Here is a 10,134-nt window from a genome sequence, read left to right on the forward strand (position 1 = left end):
CTGATGTAACTTGAAGACAATATCCCAGGAAAAAAAATCACAAAACTGTCGGAAACTGTAAACGAAAATATCCGTGAATAAGAGTCGGCCGGTGCAGTCTCTGTCTGCTCACTACTGGTCGGGTTAGGGTTTGACACTGGAACTGGACAATCGAACTGACAATTGAAATGGTTGCTCGGCAACAGTAACAAGTGCCGCTTCTGCCTCTTATTTTATAACTTTTACCATGTTTATAAGAAAAATTACGAAACCTGTAAATATTTCAATAAAGAGCTCATTATAATCACGAATTGTTGATTTTCTTGATTTTTTTAGCTGTTTGCAGAATGCAAGCACAATGGGCTTTAGAGCTTTAGACCCTTTTTCAATGCTTGAGAGATTATATAGACCCTTTCAACTCCTGACACTCTTACCACTATTGGAACATGCCCTTTAGACCTTAAGATCATCCAGTACCTTTTCAGTGCACACCATACAAACATCTATAGTCTTCTTGCAAAACACAGACTACTTTTTTCAGCAAGTAATGCGCAAACACGGCCCACCCAGGGGGTGGGTACTCTGCATTCGGATACTGCAGGAACTAATGCGACCAAATGTTGCATGGCCTCCTCTTTCATCCAGAGGAAGGTCGAGGGCTATGTTTGGATAAATAAAAAAAACTTGACTCCAGATAAAACCAGATAATTGGCCTTCAGGCCTCAATCGGGTCTTGTGATTACACACTGCCTGGGTTTTTCTTTTCCTTGGAGCGATCGAGTAATATGTTTTGTGAAGATCGTATGTTTAGGTTGCAGTGATTTGTTGTGAACAACACAAATTTAACTATAACAGTATTTCATTGAATTCCCTCATTATAGAAATATTTATATAGTTAGAAGTGCAGGTTTAGTAGGATGGTTTAGCCTCCCCTGGTCTAAAAATGAATCATGAGCTACACAAGTGTTTTCAACTCGAGTGGAGATTTGTAAATGTACAAAATATTTTCGAATTAGAAACGTTTGCTTTCATGTCATTTGCCTCGAAGATCCTCCTCTCTCAGAAAATAAAATGTAAACCAACTGTTGTACCACAGGCATGACATCAAATCTGCTCCTTTGTCAAAACAAAAATAAATATTAAATGTATGTCAGGTGGGAGACTTTCTGGATCCTTGGTGGTCTGGTGTAAGAACCGCCTTGAAACGTGTGCAACGCCTTGATCATCCCAGCTTACTATTTAAATTTATTTTCAGCTTTGAACACCGTGAAGTCATCACTCACATACTCAATCGACTTAAAAGTGTTTCATTCTCACTTACCGACGATCAGATTTATCTCGGATATCTTGGGAAGCGTGAGATATTTTTGACTTAAATAACCTTGAAATTCCGAATAATGTTGGGATGACGTGACATAGCAACTCGTTGTATCGGATATCTCTTTGATTGACAGCATGGTGCAGAAGTAGCACACTTACCTTTTAGGTTCGATTCCCGACCCGACGATAAACTGTCTGTCGGGTTGGTGTCGCGCAGGCAGGGTGTTTCATCACAAAGTGCACCGTCTCTCGGATGGACGTTAAGCCGTGTGTCTCATCTGCTTGCATTAGTTGGTGTACATTAAAGATCCCATTGTCATGACCCCATCCTGAACAAATTCCCAATTCCTGAACAAATTACCTCCACTTGATCGGTAGGCCTGAGCAGCCGGTTTGTGAAAGACTTGGACAAACCTTGGGCAAAAAGACTTGGGCAAAGAAGGTGTGAGCAATTGGGGCGTTATAAACTCGTGTCGTGTTTGTAGTCGAGGCCATCGTGTCTGACAACTCGTCTCCATATCCAGCTTGTGAAATCGCACAGTTCAAGGTGATGCGGCCATCGTGGGACAGGTATTACTCATGGTGGAGAAGTAAGAGCTTGGCACAGAAATTGAAATTATTCAAATAATTATTGCGAGGAATACCTCCAGAATGCAACAACAGTTCTCACCTCATGGTTCACAATGCATTACTATGTACAGTACACTCTTCCCCTGGCCTGCACTGTCTACTAAACCATTGCACAGCACAGGCTGTGCCACGGTCAGAGGTGAATCAATTAATTGATTAACTTTCATCAGTCTATCTTTGAAAATAATATAGCAGACTGGGGGAGAACAATTAATTATTTATCTAACCCCTTTAAGACTCGTGTAATGTATTTCTTACACATTATAGCTTGGGGTGTCAGTTTTTGTCCCTATCCCCTCCGACGAGGTCGGAGACAGACATTAAAATGAGCTCCGTCCACCGACCGACCGATCATCCATCCATGTACGATTGTGTTCGCGATCTTTCGAAATTGAATATTGAGCTTTCATATTGCAGATATCTATTTCTCATACTATCCAAAAAGTGAGGGACCTCGAGTATCAGATCCTTGGGATTATTAAATTAACAACACCACCGAAGGTGGATGGAGGCTACGTTTTCACACCTGTCTGTCTGTGAGCAGGATGTCTCAAAAAGTTGCGAACGCCTTCAGGCGAAACTTAGTGGACAGGTTGGGTGTGTGACAAGGACGAATCGATTCGATTTTGGTGAAGATCCGAGAGTTTTTAAATTTTTAAGTGATTCTTCATCATTGAGAGATGGGGCAAAAACGATATATAGCATGATATCTCAAAAAGTTGTGCACGAATGACAAAACTAGGTGGATGAGTTGGTTAGGTGACAAGAACAAGCCAATTACCGATTCGAGTTTGGTTCAGGTCTGGATCCAGATCCAGCCTATCAGTCGAAACAACACGTAAACTGGAGGTATGCGCTCTATCGAGTTCCCTTTCTAGTTGATTTTGTTGCTGAAGGTAATACTTTTTACCAATTCACCTGCTGTTTATGAAAATAATAAAAAACAAACTCTTCATTAACACTGTTATTTACATAACGATAATTTCTCAAAAAAGCAAGAAACGTGTTATTTAAGTTCTATGTTGGTTGCTCTCGAGTTGGCTCAAGAAGGAATTCATTAATTTATACACCTCCTGGGAAGACAACAAATGTGGTGCACCCAGAAGTTTCACACTCATCGATTTTCAACTATTTAAATAAACTTGCATTTCTAAATTAAACTTTATATCCATCGTCATGCTAGGATTTAAAAATAAATATAAATATATATATATATATATGTATTTTAAAATCTCACAATGATGACTTATAATTCACTGATAAAGGAAGTTTTAACAACTTGATAATACGCATCACGGTGATGTTGAAATCCTCGTGAGAATAATTCAAAATTTAAAAAGTTTAATTTCATGCATTTTAAGTGGAGGTTCAAACCAAACCATCCAGCATTGATGTTGGCAGTGAAACGGAAGTGATTTTTACTGATGTTTTATATTTTTTTAAACTATATAAAATGCTACTCTGACATACCATGATGTCATAATGAGTTCCAGCTGTTATTGTACAAAATATCATTATTACCCCACGCACGCGAAGCAAAAAGTGGGGTTAAGCAATTGGTTCATGTCCGTCCATCCATCCATCTGTCTTATCAGTTTGTGATCGAGGAACACGTAATTTAAATTGAATGTCATATTTTTAAACATGAATCGGAACACAAGTTTGCTGTTTTAACGGATTTCCGTTCTGAATTCGTCCCGACCGCACATGCACGGAGAGGAGGGACATAATATTTTTTACTCTGTCGACCTGACAGTGAAACAAAATTGATAGTGATTTGAAACAAGAAACTTACTGTTTCTTAAGAACTTTATAAAGGACACAAACAACAGGCATGAAGAACTAATGTGACACATTAGATATGGTGATGTCATAGACACTGGGTAAAATGGTGGTAAAACCAATAATTTATTGATTTATTTATACAACTTCAAACCTTTATTCAAACTGAATTATATATTTTAACACTGGAGAACACAAATTACCTTCATAATACTTCCAAAACCATGCTATGTATATATATATATATATATATATATATATATATATATATATATATATATATATATATATATATATATAACAATATACTAGCATGAGAGGGCGTGGCCCGTGAAACGGTTGAGATGAAGAAGATTCCGATTGATGCTGCATTCTGTGGGTGATCAATCAAGCCTCAATCTCTTAAACTGCGACTCAACGTAGACTTTTTACAGTGTATAAGGTGATGTATAAGACTGCATCAGTAGTGCTAAACCTCCGGATATTTTTTAACAATCTTTAAAAATCATGATTAGAATTAAAGTATAAACTTGAACATTTTGTGGGGTGTCATGGTCTATGAACTCTAGAGTTTATCTCAGGGTTTGGAATGCTTTACACCTGTATTTTCATGCTAATGGATTAATTAATTAATTAATTTTCTACTCACATCGCTTGAAGTCAAAGGCTTGTAGACTGTAGTGAAGCTTGCACATGTGCAGGACGAAGACATTAGTCGATATAATTGTATTTAATGTGAATTTCAAAAGACAGTTGTAGACAATGAACTGACACATAAGTGGTTTATGGGATTTGAACCTCGGTTCCCTGCATCAATGAGCCAGGGGTTCAGATGGGAACATGGTTGCAAACAAGTGGTTCATTTGACAGGACTTGGTTGTTCATATGGACAGCGTTCAAAGAGTTATCGGAATGAGAGTAAATCACCCAAATATGCCCGCTGCTTAATTTTCAATATCTACAACAACAATTGTATATTATCTGTAATATTGTAAGAAATAATATTTCCCTACTATTCTGAAATATATTCATATATTATATATATATTGAAAAATATAAAACATGGCGTTTCTTGGACGACTGTGTATCTTGTTCCGAGAACATTCTGAAGGCTCTTGGTGGAGTGTGCAGCGTTTATATTTATTATTTTTTTTTTGTGTACATGGTCGATGTTCGTGGAAGAGCTGAAGCAGAATGCAAAAGGGGAACGATCAACAGCAGAGTATAAATGAGAGTGTGAGAGTGAGATCAAGGGAAGGGGGAGAAGGACAGTTGGAGTAGTAGCTTGGTAGCTGAACACACCCCTGATGTAGTTTTTAATGTAAAAAAAATAATAATAATAATTGGCTTTTGGAACTTTGGTGAATCGCATGTCCATTGTATAACAAACCCAGGTGTGTCTTGCATGACACCTCTCTCTCTCTCTCTCTCTCTCTCTCTCTCTCTCTCTCTCTCTCTCTCTCTCTCTCTCTCTCTCTCTCTCTCTCTCTCTCTCTCTCTCTCTCTCTCTCTCTCTCTCTCTCTCTCTCTCTCTCTCTCTCTCTCTCTCTCTCTCTCTCTCTCTCTCTCTCTCTCTCTCTCTCTCTCTCTCTCTCTCTCTCTCTCTCTCTCTCTCTCTCTCTCTCTCTCTCTCTCTCTCTCTCTCTCTCTCTCTCTCTCTCTCTCTCTCTCTCTCTCTCTCTCTCTCTCTCTCTCTCTCGCCCACTAAGCAAGACGAATGTCACGGAATTCATTTTATAATCACGATACTCAAGGCTGGATTAACCTTTTCGGGGTTTGGCACCAAACAAATTTGTTGGCCCCAATTTGGGGAACTGCAGTGCGGAAATAAAATGTAAACTACAACATGATTATGTGGCACCTATATATTGTACACAGTATATATCTAATGTGTGTGTGTTTGTGTGGGTATATATATATATATATATATATATATATATATATATATATATATATATATATATATATATATATTTTATTGAAATGCTTCGTGATATGATATGCAGCCTGGTGCTTTCACTTGAAAAGAAAACAAATTGTGGTCGTTATGGGCCCCTTCTGAATGTGAGCCCGGCCTCGAGGTGCCGTTGGCGCCATTTTAAACGCAGTGGTGACGATACTCAGGCTCCGCATCCGCAAGGGCCAGCACGTGGTCCATCCGGCCCCTCCCCCGCCACACGATGGATTTTCTGTATTCAGAATGTATTGCAAGCCGTACGCAGCCCCTGGCTCACACAGAGTGTACGTGCGTTGCATGTATGGACGGACGAGTCGTTCATGAAATATGCATCCAATGCTCTCAGAGTCTGAGCTTGGTAAGGGGGGGGGGGAGGTGGAGGTGAATCTGATGCTCCCCCCCCCCTCTCCCATAGCACTTCCATGCAGCGTGCTGAGCATATTTCACTTCAACCGTTCTCAAGATCCATGAACCGTGTGGGTCGCAATGGAACCCGCAGGAGTAATTTGCACTTCAAACCCCCAACCACCACCCAACCACCCTTTCGATGTGGGAACAAATGTCCAATCGTGCGGTTCAGCAAGCACAGCTCACAGCGACCACTCGATATTACATGATGTCAACATATAGTCTACACGAACACCTTTACTTCACGACCTTCGTTAGATTTGGAAAAAAAAATGGTCTTCGCGCCAAACAAAGCGAATTACGCGGAACAGATCAGCGTCCTGCGCGGTGGCATTGATGGACGTCCACACTCGGAGCTTTCGTCTCTCCCGCTCATTCGAAATGGATCTTTGACTCGGCTCGTACATCGAGGCTTTAAGGGTGTTTGTGAGGAAAACACGGGGGGGGGGCACGATCGAGGGGGTAGGCTACCCAATACTCATATAATGAAGAGCAGAAGCCGAAGCGGTTTTAGGGCAGAGCGTTTGTTCCACGTCGAGGAGAGAGAGAGGGGGATCGGATTCTCAGGGTCCCGGACTAGCTCCGACACAGACATGCTTCATTCGGGCTCCAGCTTGGCCTGAGCTGAGGCAATGCATGCACGAGGAAAGAAGAAGAAGAAGACGAATGAAAAAATAACATCGTGACCGAGAATGCCGGGCGGGGGCAGAGTCCGTGGAAAAATCCACGAGGCGTTTACTCGAAAACAGCTGACGGCGGCCGAGTCCTCTGTTCGGCAGCCAATGGAAACGGCGCTCGCGCCGCGCAGTCTGTTCTTCCAAGGCTTGACGACGGTCACGTGACGCCTGACGTCACACCGCAGTGGCACGAAGCGCGGACTTGTATTTACGGCCAAAATGGCGTCGATGGATAGAGTGACGTTGCAACTCGAGAGGCTGTAGAAGAGTCACGTGACTCACGAATATCGTAGGGGGGTTTGGAGTGTTATTTGTGGGGTGAAGGGTAACAAACATGGCGATTCTTACTTTGAACAATGGTGATCAGTCATCGCATCATATCGGGGTATTCACCGAGGGCTACTCCTGGATCAAAAAAAACCCAACACAACATCATGTAGAATCTTTATTTCACCCTATAGAAACGTCATCAGATAACCAGCTATTTAAGTTAAACTGCTCACCCTGTTGACGTCATCCTGGAACCCATCCACCCCCACACTCAAACTTTAACCACCAATAACCTCACCTACCCGATATAATCTTACCCTGCAATCCCAACCAAAGCCTACTTGCTTCAAACCGCACTCAACCCTCCATTCATGAATCCACGTGCTTGAATTTATCCTTTCCCTTTCTGGTAAACACCCCCAGTTATGACGTCATTTCCAGTGAATAACTGAATAATAATAACTGAAAAATGAGTATTGGTGCGCCATCCCTGAGATGGATGTTAAGCCAGAGGACCCTGTTCAACCAACAAGAAGCATGATGGTGGTAGAAGGTGAGTTGGTTTTTGTGTTTTTTTCTGTGTCTTTTGTGAAGAGAAGGTGAGTTATTGCCGGCATGCTGAACAAAGTCCCAATTCCTGTTCTGACCGACTGCTGCGAAGACAACGGCAAACAACTGAGCATGACACAACTACACAGCATAAGCAAACTACCCAAAAAAACCAAATCACACAGCATAACCAAACCACACAGCACAACCAAACCACACAGCACAACCAAACCACACAGCATAAGCAAACTACCCCAAAAAACCAAATCACACAGCATAACCAAATCACACAGCATAACCAAACCACACAGCACAACCAAACCACACAGCAAAAGCAAACTCCCCAGAAAAACCAAAGCACCCAGCATAACCAAATCACACAGCATAACCAAACCACACAGCATAAGCAAACTCCCCAGCATAACCAAATCACACAGCATTACCAAACCACACAGCCCAACCATACTACCCAGAAAAACCAAACCGGACAGCACCACCAAACCACAAAGCACAACCAAACCACACAGCATAACCAAACTACCAAAAAAAAACATACCACACAGCATAATCAGATAACACAGCACAACCAAACTACCCAGAAAAACCAAACTACACAGCACAACCAAACCACAAAGCACAACCAAACCACACAAAATAACCAAACCACACAGAATAACCAAACCACACAGCACAACCAAATCACACAGCACAACCAAACCACACAGCACAACCAAACCACAAAGCACAACCAAACCACACAAAATAACCAAACCACACAGCATAACCAACCTACCCAGAAAAACCAAACGACCCAGAAAAACCAGACCACCCAGCATAAACAAATCACACAGCATAACCAAACCACACAGCACAACCAAACCACACAGCACAACCAAACCACACAGTGCAACCAAACCACACAGCATAACCAAACCACACAGCACAACCAAACCACACAGCACAACCAAACCACCCAGCATAACAAACCACACAGAAAAACCAAACGACCCAGAAAAACCAGACCACCCAGCATAGACAAATCACACAGCATAACCAAACCACACAGCACAACCAAACCACACAGCAGAAGCAAACTCCGCAGAAAAACCAATGCACCCAGCATAACCAAATCACACAGCAAAACCAAATCACACAGCATAACCAAACCACACAGCACAAGCAAACCACACAGCATAACCAAACCACACAGCATAACCAAACCAGACAGCATAACCAAATCACACAGCAAAACCAAATCACACAGCATAACCAAACCACACAGAATAACCAAACCACACAGCACAAGCAAACCACACAGCATGAGCAAACTCCCCAGCATAACCAAACCACACAGAATAACCAAACCACACAGCACAACCAAACTACCAGCGTAACCAAATCACACAGCACAACCAAACTACTCAGAAAAACGAAACCACACAGCACAACCATACCACAAAGCACAACCAAACCACACAAAATAACCAAACCACACAGCATAACCAAATCACACAAAATAACCAAACCACACAGCACAAGCAAACCACCCAGCAGAACAAACCACACAGAAAAACCAAACCACACAGCACAACCAAACCACACAGCATAAGCAAACTACCCCAAAAAAAACAAATCACACAGCATAACGAAATCACACAGCATAACCAAACCACACAGCAAAAGCAAACTCCCCAGAAAAACCAAAGCACCCTGCATAACCAAAGCACCCTGCATAACCAAACCACACAGCACAAGCAAACCACACAGCATAAGCAAACTCCCCAGCATAACCAAATTACACAGCATAACCAAACCACACAGCACAACCAAATCACACAGCACAACCAAACTACCCAGAAAAACCAAACTGGACAGCACAACCAAACCACAAAGCACAACCAAACCACACAGCATAACCAAACTACCAAAAAAACATACCACACAGCATAATCAGATCACACAGCACAACCAAACTACCCAGAAAAACCAAACCACAACCAAACCACACAAAATAACCAAACCACACAGCATAACCAACCTACCCAGAAAAACCAAACGACCCAGAAAAACCAGACCACCCAGCATAACCAAATCACACAGCATAACCAAACCACACAGCGCAACCAAACCACAGAGCAGAAGCAAACTCCCCAGAAAAACCAATGCACCCAGCATAACCAAATCACACAGCAAAACCAAATCACACAGCATAACCAAACCACACAGCACAAGCAAACCACACAGCATGACCAAACCACACAGCAAAACCAAATCACACAGCAAAACCAAATCACACAGCAAAACCAAATCACACAGCAAAACCAAATCACACAGCATAACCAAACCAGACAGCATAACCAAATCACACAGCAAAACCAAATCACACAGCATAACCAAACCACACAGAATAACCAAACCACACAGAATAACCAAACCACACAGAATAACCAAACCACACAGCACAAGCAAACCACACAGCATGAGCAAACTCCCCAGCATAAACAAACCACACAGAATAACCAAACCACACAGCACAACCAAACTACCAGCATAACCAAATCA

Source organism: Eptatretus burgeri, chromosome 13, assembly GCF_056783735.1.
Source record: "Eptatretus burgeri isolate ZD-2024b chromosome 13, Ebu_testis_v1, whole genome shotgun sequence".
Classification (NCBI taxonomy): domain Eukaryota; kingdom Metazoa; phylum Chordata; class Myxini; order Myxiniformes; family Myxinidae; genus Eptatretus; species Eptatretus burgeri.